Source organism: Camelina sativa, chromosome 20 (assembly GCF_030686135.1).
Source record: "Camelina sativa cultivar CO46 ecotype springtype chromosome 20, ASM3068613v1".
In the NCBI taxonomy this organism is placed as follows: domain Eukaryota; kingdom Viridiplantae; phylum Streptophyta; class Magnoliopsida; order Brassicales; family Brassicaceae; genus Camelina; species Camelina sativa.
Genome location: NC_141899.1, coordinates 9,015,753 through 9,028,134, shown reverse-complemented (window position 1 = coordinate 9,028,134; position 12,382 = coordinate 9,015,753).

The following is a 12,382-nucleotide window of genomic DNA, read 5'->3' as shown; positions in this document are numbered from 1 at the left end:
TGAAAATGAGATAGTAAAAGAATGTCAATATGAGAGAATGATAGATTGAGAGAATGTTTATTTATATGATAAGAAATGATGGAAGTTACATTTAGAACTATGGAGTTACAATAGTAATTTATTGTGTTTGAATAGAATTGAGTGGTAGAATATGATTAATGCATAATTTATTTTATTTTCAGTTATAATTTTATTTTAATGTGTGAGTTAAATGTATTGTGTTTATTGGATCTTAAATATTGTTTAAAGCAATTAGAAAGCAAATAAAAAATAAAAAATAAAAAAAATTAGAAAACATTAAATGAAAATCAACCAATAAGGAGAGACCAAAACCTTACTTTTATATATATGATATATTGCTTTAAACTTTGAAATGAGAAATATATTATAAACAATAATTTACATGAGAAATATATTAATTTAGCCAACCAAAATATGAATATAAGTTTAGCCAACCAAAATAAATAAAAAAATATTAAAATTTAACCAAAAATAATTTCTCTTGAAAGATAATAAGTTAGTAGGAGGAATGAATTAATGTACAATTATTGGATAGGAGTTACAGTTGAGTTAAATGGAGTTACATGTCTTTAATTATAAATAAAATTTTTAATTTTTTATAACCTAAAATAAAAGGAATACCAAGTGGCTGAATCAAAATTCACATGATTTGGTTGTTTGTTGATATAAACTCAACACTTACACATAATATTTCAAAATAAAAATATTACTTTTTAAGTGAAAAACTAAATTAGTTTTCTTATAAAATTATATGAATTCTTCAATCTCAATAATTTTTAAAATCTCAAGGATAACTTATATTTTTTTGGTTTTCACTCATCAATTTAATTTATAGTGCTAGATTTCATACCAATGGTTTCATCTTTAGAGAATTTAGTGAAATGATATTTTTAAAATTATATTTTATTTTTATATTTAAGTTCTAGTTGAATATGTTTTGTTTTTTGGATCATTTTTTATTTTGATTAAAGACACAAAAAACCAATTGTTTAATTATGTTCTTTTTGTTTTCAAAAACCTCAAATCATAAAAATATATATATATTATATTGATCTCTGCAGATTTAACAATTGGATCACAAAACAAAATAGTCTTTATAAATGGATAAATGGATAATTATATTGATCTTTAAATATTATATTGATCTTTATCAATTATTTAAAATGATACATGAATATGTGAGATAACCAGAGACATAATAGATAATTACAAATGGATCATTTGAACTTTATGATCTTATTGTGTGGTGAATATTGTAAGGAAGTATGAAAATAATGACTTATAAGATGTTAATATAAAATAGAAAATGGAGATAAACATTTTAAAAGATTAAAATAAATATATAAGATATACATATCATACAAACTCTAAAACTAACCTTTTACAATGATATTTGATTTGATTTTTTATAACCCATACAACAACAATAACAAAAAAAATACAAAACAAGACAAAAAAGAGATTTGAGAGTAGTGGAAGAATATGAGAGAATGAAAGAGTGATAGACTAAGAGAATAAGATAATATGTATTTATAGGAAGAGAAATGATGAAAAATTACATTTAGAAAAATGAGAGTTACAATTCTAATTTATTGTTTTGTTTTAATACAATTGATTAATACAACTTAGTGGAGAAATAAAGTTAATGCATAATTTATAGGGAGAAGCTATAAAGATTTCAGTTTTATATTATGTGAGTTAAATATGAAAATTAATTGTTTTAAATTTGTGTTTTAATATAATTTTTTCTCTTAAAAATTATATGAATTCTTCAATCTCAATAATTTTTAAAATCTCAAGGATAACTTATATTTTTTTGGTTTTCACTCATCAATTTAATTTATAGTGCTAGATTTCATACTAATGGTTTCATCTTTAGAGAATTTAGTGAAATGATATTTTTAAAATTATATTTTATTTTTATATTTAAGTTCTAGTTGAATATGTTTTGTTTTTTGGATCATTTTTTATTTTGATTAAAGACACAAAAAAACCAATTGTTTAATTATGTTCTTTTTGTTTTCAAAAACCTCAAATCATAAAAATATATATATATATATATATATATATATATATATTATATTGATCTCTGCAGATTTAACAATTGGATCACAAAACAAAATAGTCTTTATAAATGGATAAATGGATAATTATATTGATTTTTAAATATTATATTGATCTTTATCAATTATTTAAAATGATACATGAATATGTGAGATAACCAGAGACATAATAGATAATTACAAATGGATCATTTCAACTTTATGATCTTATTGTGTGGTGAATATTGTAAGGAAGTATGAAAATAATGACTTATAAGATGTTAATATAAAATAGAAAATGGAGATAAACATTTTAAAAGATTAAAATAAATATATAAGATATACATATCATACAAACTCTAAAACTAACCTTTTACAATGATATTTGATTTGATTTTTTATAACCCATACAACAACAATAACAAAAAAAATACAAAACAAAACAAAACAAAACAAAAAAGAGATTTGAGAGTAGTGGAAGAAGATGAGAGAATGAAAGAGTGATAGACTAAGAGAATAAGATAATATGTATTTATAGGAAGAGAAATGATGAAAAATTACATTTAGAAAAATGAGAGTTACAATTCTAATTTATTGTTTTGTTTTAATACAATTGATTAATACAACTTAGTGGAGAAATAAAGTTAATGCATAATTTATAGGGAGAAGCTATAAAGATTTCAGTTTTATATTATGTGAGTTAAATATGAAAATTAATTGTTTTAAATTTGTGTTTTAATATAATTTTTTTTCTCTTATAAAATTATATGAATTCTTCAATCTCAATAATTTTTAAAATCCCAAGGATAACTTATATTTTTTTTGGTTTTCACTCATCAATTTAATTTATAGTGCTAGATTTCATACTAATGGTTTCATCTTTAGAGAATTTAGTGAAATGATATTTTTAAAATTATATTTTATTTTTATATTTAAGTTCCAGTTGAATATGTTTTGTTTTTTGGATCATTTTTTATTTTGATTAAAGACACAAAAAACCAATTGTTTAATTATGTTCTTTTTGTTTTCAAAAACCTCAAATCATAAAAAAAATATATATTATATTGATCTCTGCAGATTTAACAATTGGATCACAAAACAAAATAGTCTTTATAAATGGATAATTATATTGATCTTTAAATATTATATTGATCTCTATAAATTATTTAAAATGATACATGAATATGTGAGATAACCAGAGACATAATAGATAATTATATATGGATCATTTCAACTTTATTTTGATTAAAGACACAACTTATTTTGTGGTGAATATTGTAAGGAAGTATGAAAATAATGACTTATAAGATGTTAATATAAAATAGAAAATGGAGATAAACATTTTAAAAGATTAAAATACAGAGACATAATAGATAATTATTTATGGATCATTTCAACTTTATTTTGATTAAAGACACAACTTATTTTATGGTGAATATTGTAAGGAAGTATGAAAATAATGACTTATAAGATGTTAATATAAAATAGAAAATGGAGATAAACATTTTAAAAGATTAAAATAAATATATAAGATATACATATCATACAAACTCTAAAACTAAGCTTTTACAATGATATTTGATTTGATTTTTTATAACCCATACAACAACAATAACAAAAAAAATACAAAACAAAAAAGAGATTTGAGAGTAGTGGAAGAAGATGAGAGAATGAAAGAGTGATAGACTAAGAGAATAAGATAATGAGTATTTATAGGAAGAGAAATGATGAAAAATTACATTTAGAAAAATGAGAGTTATAATTCTAATTTATTGTTTTGTTTTAATACAATTGATTAATACAACTTAGTGGAGAAATAAATTTAATGCATAATTTATAGGGAGAAGCTATAAAGATTTCAATTTTATATTATGTGAGTTAAATGTGAAAATTAATTGTTTTAAATTTGTGTTTTAATATAATTTTTTTTTGTTAAAATTGCATTGCCAAGTGGACCAATAAGGAGAGACTGAAACTCTACTTTTATATATATGATTTTTTGTTATAAGTTTTTATTTTGATGGTTGTGTTTTTAGTAAAAGTTTATGTTTAACTTTTATGTATTCAAACTATTCTATTACATTCAAATGATTTCATAATGTATAATTTTAAATTTTAAATTTATTTTCTTTTTTCTAAAATACTTCCCCCGCGATGTCGCGGGAGGGTCGGAGTCCTTGTTAGAATCTAATAACACCTCCTAAATATTAAACTCCATTCCTTAAATTATATTTTAAATGTAAAACAGAAAAACCAAATCTAAAAAATATATTTTACAAATAAAATTAAAATATTATAGTTGTGTTAAATAATATTATTTTAGAACTTTATGAAACATATATGTTATAAAATTATTCATAAACCTTGTTTTAACATTATTTTAAAGTATTTCTCTGTATATAAAAATTATTGGTTCGATATTAGATATCAAATGGACGCAATAGATATCTTAATCATGTCGGCCCAACAAAGCCCAACTAATGTGTCATTTAGACCTTTTCGCCATCTTTTCTACGGACCATACAGTGATGTGTGTGTCACTGTGTGATAACAGCAGCGACTATTATAAGAACAAGTGAACAACGATTTTCATCATTTTATTCTAGTAGTTTCTTTTTCAGGAGTTTATAACCTGTTTCTTGTTAACAGGTTTGGTTCAGTTAAAGAGAATAACGTGTTTGCAATTTCTAAGTATAGATATATATTAGATATTGATGATATATATATATATCTAAATTTTCGTGCAATAAATACAAATACAATGATTTGGGTCATTCGTCGTCTGATATTGAATACAAATCGTACGTACACACAGAGCCGTGGCTAAATTTTCAAGGGCCACAATCAAATAAAAAAAATGGGCTGAATTTTTGTAAAAATAAGCTAGAGGTAGTTCAAACACGGGATAAGGAAGTTTTCCTTAAAACTCCTGACGCCACTAGACCAAAGAAACTTTTGAGAAAATAGGGCCGAAATTTGTATATAATATATAAGGCCGCAAGCTAATGCTTCATTGGCTTGGCCTATAGGCCGGCTCTGCGGTACACACACGTCGCATGCAATCTTCTTTTTTTTTTCCTCTAGATTTATTTTTTCTTCAAGAACAAAACCAAAAAAGAAAATGCAATCAATAAGTTCCCTATATTGCTTCGACTATATATGCTTATGATTTGTCTACCTTAGAGAGCTAAAAAGTGAAACCCTAAAACCCAAACATATGTTTTTATTGCATAGGAGTTAGGGCTTCTGATTTGGAGACACTGTCATATCAATGTGCCCCTTCCCTATCAAACCCTTCATATCCCCAGCAACACCATCATCATATAGCTTCCAACTTCACCCTTTCCAAAAACTCCTTATTTCTCTAAGATTATACTATATTTTTGATATACGCAAATATGCCCCCCAAAGACTAAAGATATCTGAGATCATATTTTCGACCAGGTTTGTCACGGATATTGATTATCTGGTTTTCAATAAATTTTATAAAGGTCTTTTTTCGGTAACTAATATTTGCCTCCTTTTCTTTTGGTGTTTGTTCTATTTATTTAAGTATCAGTAACTGAATCCTTCTGGAGAATATTATAATATAGTATAGCAAAAACTAAAAGAAAAAACTCAAATGCGATAAAAATCGTTATAATTGAGAAACTACAAAACAAATCATTATGTTTATTTAGCGATTATTTAGCGTTCCTTCAAACTCTCAAGTTTGAGTCGATATTCACATGACATTGTGATTGTCGTTACTATAGGGACGTAGTAGGATAATCATCAACTTATATATGAATAAACATCTAAAGAATAGGAGACAAGGTTTATAAGCAAATAAATGAGCCCACAAGCTAAAGCTCAGATGAATATTCTATAACATTGCACAAAAAAGCAATTATGAGGGATACATGCATAGAGTTATAATCTAATTATTTGCAGCAACGAATCCAGATTCTTTTTAAGCAAAAAAAAAACAAGAAAAGAAGAAGAAACTACTTGTTAATTAACCGATTATTAGTCGGTGCATCATCTGTATACTTTAATTTAAGAGTACTAAGATGTCCATAATCCTTTCGTTAATTAGAAGCATAATACCTCAATGTGGAATTCAAAGTGGATTTTGTTTTCGGCACACCATATTATTGTTTGGGAAAAAATTGTATAACGAAAAAACTTTCGGATAAGAACCAACGCATATTAGTTTAGTCATCTTTCCATCGATATGCTAAAGTTTTTTGACTATCTTCATTTGGGTACGCTGGTTGTGTTGAGTAATCGATTCCCAATAAATAACAAAAATTATTGTACGTAAATGTTTGAAGAAGCTATAGAAGCAATAGTGTGTAGGGTAAATGAATCTAATGTACAAAACTGTACATAATTTGTTTTTAGTAAAAAGAGAATCAGATACCTTTTGAAGAGGACAAAGAGTTCTGGGAAGAGGGAACATGATGGCCTCCATGCCTCACCATTCTCTCATCATCAGCTATCTAAGTAAAAAATAAAAAATAAGATAGACTGAACCAAATCTCTTGAAAGTATCTCCATTACAAAAGAGTCGCATATAGTAATGTCTTGTTGGATTTGCACAATATGACAAAGAGATGACGCATGCATACGCCAGCACGTCTCATTATTGTGGAAACTACTGTTCAACTTTATCTGAACAAACCTATGCTCAAGCGATAACGATGTACTTCTGTTCGTAGACTATTACGTACATCGTCTTTGAGCCTCCCCTACGGTTGAGGTATGTTATTATCGCGGCATATATATATATATATATATATATATATATATATATATTTATATTTATATAAAAAGCTAGTCTTATGGATTATAACATTTTAAGTATTCATATAGTTAAATGATTAATGTAGTTACTAGCTATGCATGCTGATTTTTTTAAACTGATTCAGATCAAATAATGGTGGTCCTAGAGACTTCTTCAGCAACCCAAAAAAAAAAAAAACAGTCTAATCGTTTAAATGAACGGATTTAAAAAATGAAGCAATAGTATTGGTCCAGGAATCGAAAGTATAATGCATGCATGTATTAGCCCTTTCAGTGGAATGATTCTTGCGTGGAGAAAACCATAGGGTCCATCAGATTCTTTCCTCTTCGTCTTATTATTATTTTTAATTTGCAACGTAATCAAATTCCAAAAATAATTATTTTGATGTTTATAATAAAGAAATACACAGCATAAGAGAGGCACGGGGAATGATTCGCATCGAATAATAAATTGCCTCATATGTACCAAACAAACTTGTATGAATAAAAATACTCTTCTTATTGTTTACATTAATATAGTGATGACAAACACTATCGAGATTGATTCTGGATTTGGTTTTTTGGGCTCGAGGGACATCTTATTCTTTTATACGTATCGTCTCCTTTCTCCACATGCGCTTCCCTTTTTCTTTCTTTTTTCTTTCATTTTCTTTGAAGACTAATGTAATTGGTAGCTTAGCTCAACGCCGGACCTATTAAGGAAGAAGGACGGTCACCTGATGATTTAGGTAAACTAATTAAATAGCTGTTTTTACATGTAATTTTAAAATTGGTAAAATTTATAGTATTGACCTGCCCATACCCGAGTTTGAACCACCAATATGACATAATTAATATTATTTGAAAACTTAATATTGCTATAAACGAAGCATTCCGTCGTAGATTTTCCAAAGTTTGATCCTATATTCTAGCTTTCCATCGTAGATTTTTCGAAAATAAAATGATCCGGATTGGTCATGATTCCCGACTGAAGAAAAATAAGATATTTGGTCGTAAATATAAATATTTATTATAGAAAGAAACCATAAATATGTATAAGCAAAAAAAAAGATAATGAGAAAGATTATTGGGAACACAACATGAGATAGTGATGAATTAACATATGGTGTGTGTGTGAAGAGTGGGCCTCTTTAGTTAATTATTTTTGGATATAAGCTTGTGTGCGCATGATACAGTAGCACTCAATTTATCCTCATTAGTCTCATTTTCCCCTACTCCCATTCAATTTTATGCGCCATCTACTAAAAATATTTAAACTAGAGAACTGATAGCAAACGTTAATGTTTTTTTTTTTATCAAAAATATCAGACTACAATAGATGTTTAAAATTTGTATTCTAATACTTTGTCTTTGACATATATCTAATTTGACCGTTTGAACCTTGTTTATTTTAGTAACTTGGTAATGTTTGTACTTATCTTTGTAAGCAAAGCTATTTTATGTTACACTTAATTACATATATTGTACGTAGATGATGAGTACATATTTTTCTGCGCTATTTTTAATTCATTAACAATCATGCTAAACCATCGGAAGTTACTTATGAATACAATAGAGTATAATTATAAATATTTTTCAAATTGGACTGAAGCCCCACTTCAAAAATGTTCATCCTTTTACTGTGTTTTTTTTTTCAGTTTGGTAAAGTAACATCAAATTAAGAAAGCACAAGAGGAAAAAAGAGACGTTATGATTTGATGTGACTTAAATCCACCTTGAACAACGTTCGAACTGAAATCTTGGCCGGTGTCCTTAAGTATGATCCCTTTTATAAAATTAATCCGTAATACAACGTCCATATGCAAGCCAATTCACTTTGTTTTTCTTTTGGCTACTGCATAACTTTCAGAAATTCGAAATCAATTTTTACAAAATCTTTGTGGTCTGAAATATAAAGAAACATAAACATTTGGTACACATATTATTTTCATCTAACACTATCTACGTTTCCAAAAAAAACATAAAGAAATATACACTACAGAAAGAAACAAACGTACCAAACATAAGCGTAGTTGTCACCCAGAGGAGTGACTTAAGTAGGGCCATCATGTTCACATGTCACTGTCTTAAGAAATCAGACTTGTTAGTTTGTGGGGCATAACTTACCTCTTTTGCCCTCGATTTAGGGCGCACTTCCAATGATGCTGTAAGATTCTCACACTTTTGTGGGCCACGTCGTCGGTTCCATCCAAATGACTGGCTCCACAACATATGTATTGAGACGAGGACTCGTATGACGTATCTATGGGGATGCTGGATGCTAACTTTCGAATCTTTGGCCAATTTTATTTTGTTGGTGAAAACAAAAGTATTACTACTAGACAACGTAAAAAAGAAAAAATAGAGTGGGAAGGTTAAACAAAGCTATTAAAAAAATGACAGAAAGATATACAGATTTGATTAGATAGATCCGACTTGCATGTAAGTTATCCCGAATTAAATAGTGGTAATCTTTTTTTTTGTTTTTGTACATCAAAATAATTTTTTTTTTTTTTTTTTGATAAGTATGTGAACATCAAAATAGTTGGAAACTAGTGATTGAATGGTTCATTCAGAATACCCCTTTTTGGCAGTCTTATCCATAAACGTTTTTAGTGAGAACTGTTTTTTGATTTTTTTTTATGGGAGATTAGTTTACGTTTCGGCATGTACTGATCGTTTATTCCTCTTCAAAAAAAGGTTGTAAACCATCTCCGACTTGATTTATAGCATATAGTTGCCACACATACAAAAAAAAAAAATTGTATAGTTAGGATTATTTATTTTATCGTTATTAAATATGTCTAAGGTAGACGGCTTGACTTTCGATCTAGTTACAATAAGGAGGCAGCAAGCAGATCGTACTTTGAACAACTGGGACTGAGTAAAGCGAGTAGAAAGTGTACTTTGAAACTTGAATAGAGAAAAAACAGTAAAGGAGATGATAAGTAAGGCACGCGGCTTTTAAACAGGAGAAGATAGATTTTGTGGAGAATTGTTTTTTTTGGCGTCGCAGACATCTTTTAAAAGAGAAATCGTAGACTTTCTTTTATTATATATATATATATATATATGTAATGTGTATGTAAGGTGTAATTGAGTCACGTGGTACACAACTATATGTAATGGAGATGCCTGGTAGATTTTTTTCTTTTCTTTTTTTTTAGTCGAGACATGTATATGATACAATGTATTCGAAGTTTAACTCCTATATATGATACAATATACTAGCTCAATTTTTCAAAAGCTAACATGATGTTTTTACCCAAATCAACCACAAACCTTCGATGCTAAAATAAAGGAACTAGTATATTATCAGTTCCTTTTTTAAACTAATTTTAGTCTCTTGTCGAACTATTATGCACGTAAAAGTGTAGATCTTTAAGTTTAAGTCTATCAACCAAAACCTCAGACCAATATCATAGAAATGAGGTTTTGAATATTGAACAAGTATAGATTTAATATAAATTAAAGGTAAGTTTTAATATAATTGGTTCTTGTTTACAAACCAGTTGGTCTTTGTTCGCAAGCACTGTTGGACAATCCTAGAAACTTAGTAATGTATTATTCCAAATAAAATGACATCATGAAGATGAGTTGGGCACGCTTGGAGTGATCCACTATATCTATGGTTCCATCACGTCCATGTTACATAACTAATTGGGAGTTTGGGACGAGTGTTGAAAGTGATATATTAATCTTATGGGATTCGACTTTTGTTTATTGTGTAACTAAGATATGGGCAAGCGTGATCCACTATATCTATGGTTCCATCACTTCCATGTTACTTAACTAATTGGGAGTTTGGGACGAGTGGTGAAAGTGATATATCTAATCTTATGGAATTCAACTGTTGTTTATTGTGTAACTAAGATATGGGTGTGGAATATTCTCCTTTTTGGTATATGAAATTGTAAACTAAATAATTAATTGATTGATTAACAAATAAGGATGTGTGGGTGTTTGGAGTGATGGAAGAGACAAGTGAGAGAGAAGATTGGTGGGTGCGCGTGCAGCTCTCTATTCGTGGGATTGTGGTCATAATGCTTACTGCTCTCCTACCAGTAAACCTTACCTCCTTTTTTTTTTTTTGTATCTTTTTATATTTATCCATTTTGATGAAATCTTAACCGTGTACTTATGATTTATTTGAAAATACATTCTTACTCCAATCCAATGTTAAAATAGTTAGGTTTTAGTTCGTTACTATTGTACTTTAGATTAGTCCACACCTGACTATGTTGGTTTCTTTATCTTTGCTTTGGTTTGATCAGTTTGAATGAAATTTGGCTCTAACCCAAATTTTATATCGTTTGTTTCTAGTTTAGACTAATTTTGATAGAGGCTTCACCAATCTGAATCAATCGTTCATTAGTTTTAGGTTTTACTGTGGACTGTGGTTGTGGTTTATAACTGTGGTAAATTTCAGAAAAATACTATCTTAAATTAAAAGCTAAGAATACTATCTATAGTAATGAGGAATAATTTTAAGCATTAGATCAATCGATTACTTTTCCTTTTTAGTATCTAAAGTTATTGACAGACTATCTGGTCCCAAACTCTTTTCACCTATGAACTTGAATATTGGTGACTATCTAATAATCGTCATAATTTAGTCTAAACAAATTAAATGGAAACATTGATTATAATAATTTAGTCTAGTAAATTAAATGAAAGCATTGATCAACAGATTATCGTCCGCACAATTCAGTTGACTCATGCCTTAATTATTAACGGCTAGCTTTAACAGAATATATTTCCTAAGACCAGCTTCAACTCATCTCCATTTCTATCTTTAAACTCCAGGAGAAAAACTTCTCCAACTCCACTTCATTTTCATCTGCAAAATAGAGATCTCTATATTTGTCTCTATATTTGGAGACTTTTAATTCATTTCTCCATTTTGGAGTTGAACTTTTTTATTTACAAATCAGTCCCTTAAATTTATATATATTTATATTTTATATCTAAATACAATTAATTATTATTACTTTATACTTAAACATATAAATAATAATTTTAAAATTCAATAATAGCATATATTACATAGAAAATAGATAATACAAAAAAGAAGGTACAAAATAGCATAACTAATAATAAAATTTAAAATACATAATATTACTTAAACTAAAAATTAAAAACAACTTAATTCAACAAAGACTAATAATTACTCTGGTAGATTATTTGCAGATCAAATTTGTAATTTTGATAGATAAAGGATCATTATATAAATTATTAATAAGATATAAAAAGAATATTCTTGGAGTAAAAAATAAAGAAATAAGTTGGAAGAAAACCATTTCTAAAATGGAGTAAAAAAAATGAAGAAATGGGTTGGAGATGCCTTAAGGAGACGAAATATTTGTCTATTTGATTAACTTTAAATAATCTCTTTTTTTTGTGCAACTACTAATTTAGAAATATAAAAATTTCCAAATAATGATTGTAAATTTTCATAAATGTCATAAATAGTATACGGAACATACGAAAGAATATATATTGATGTGTATACGTTGATAGAACAAACACACACAAAGAAAAATCGACTAATG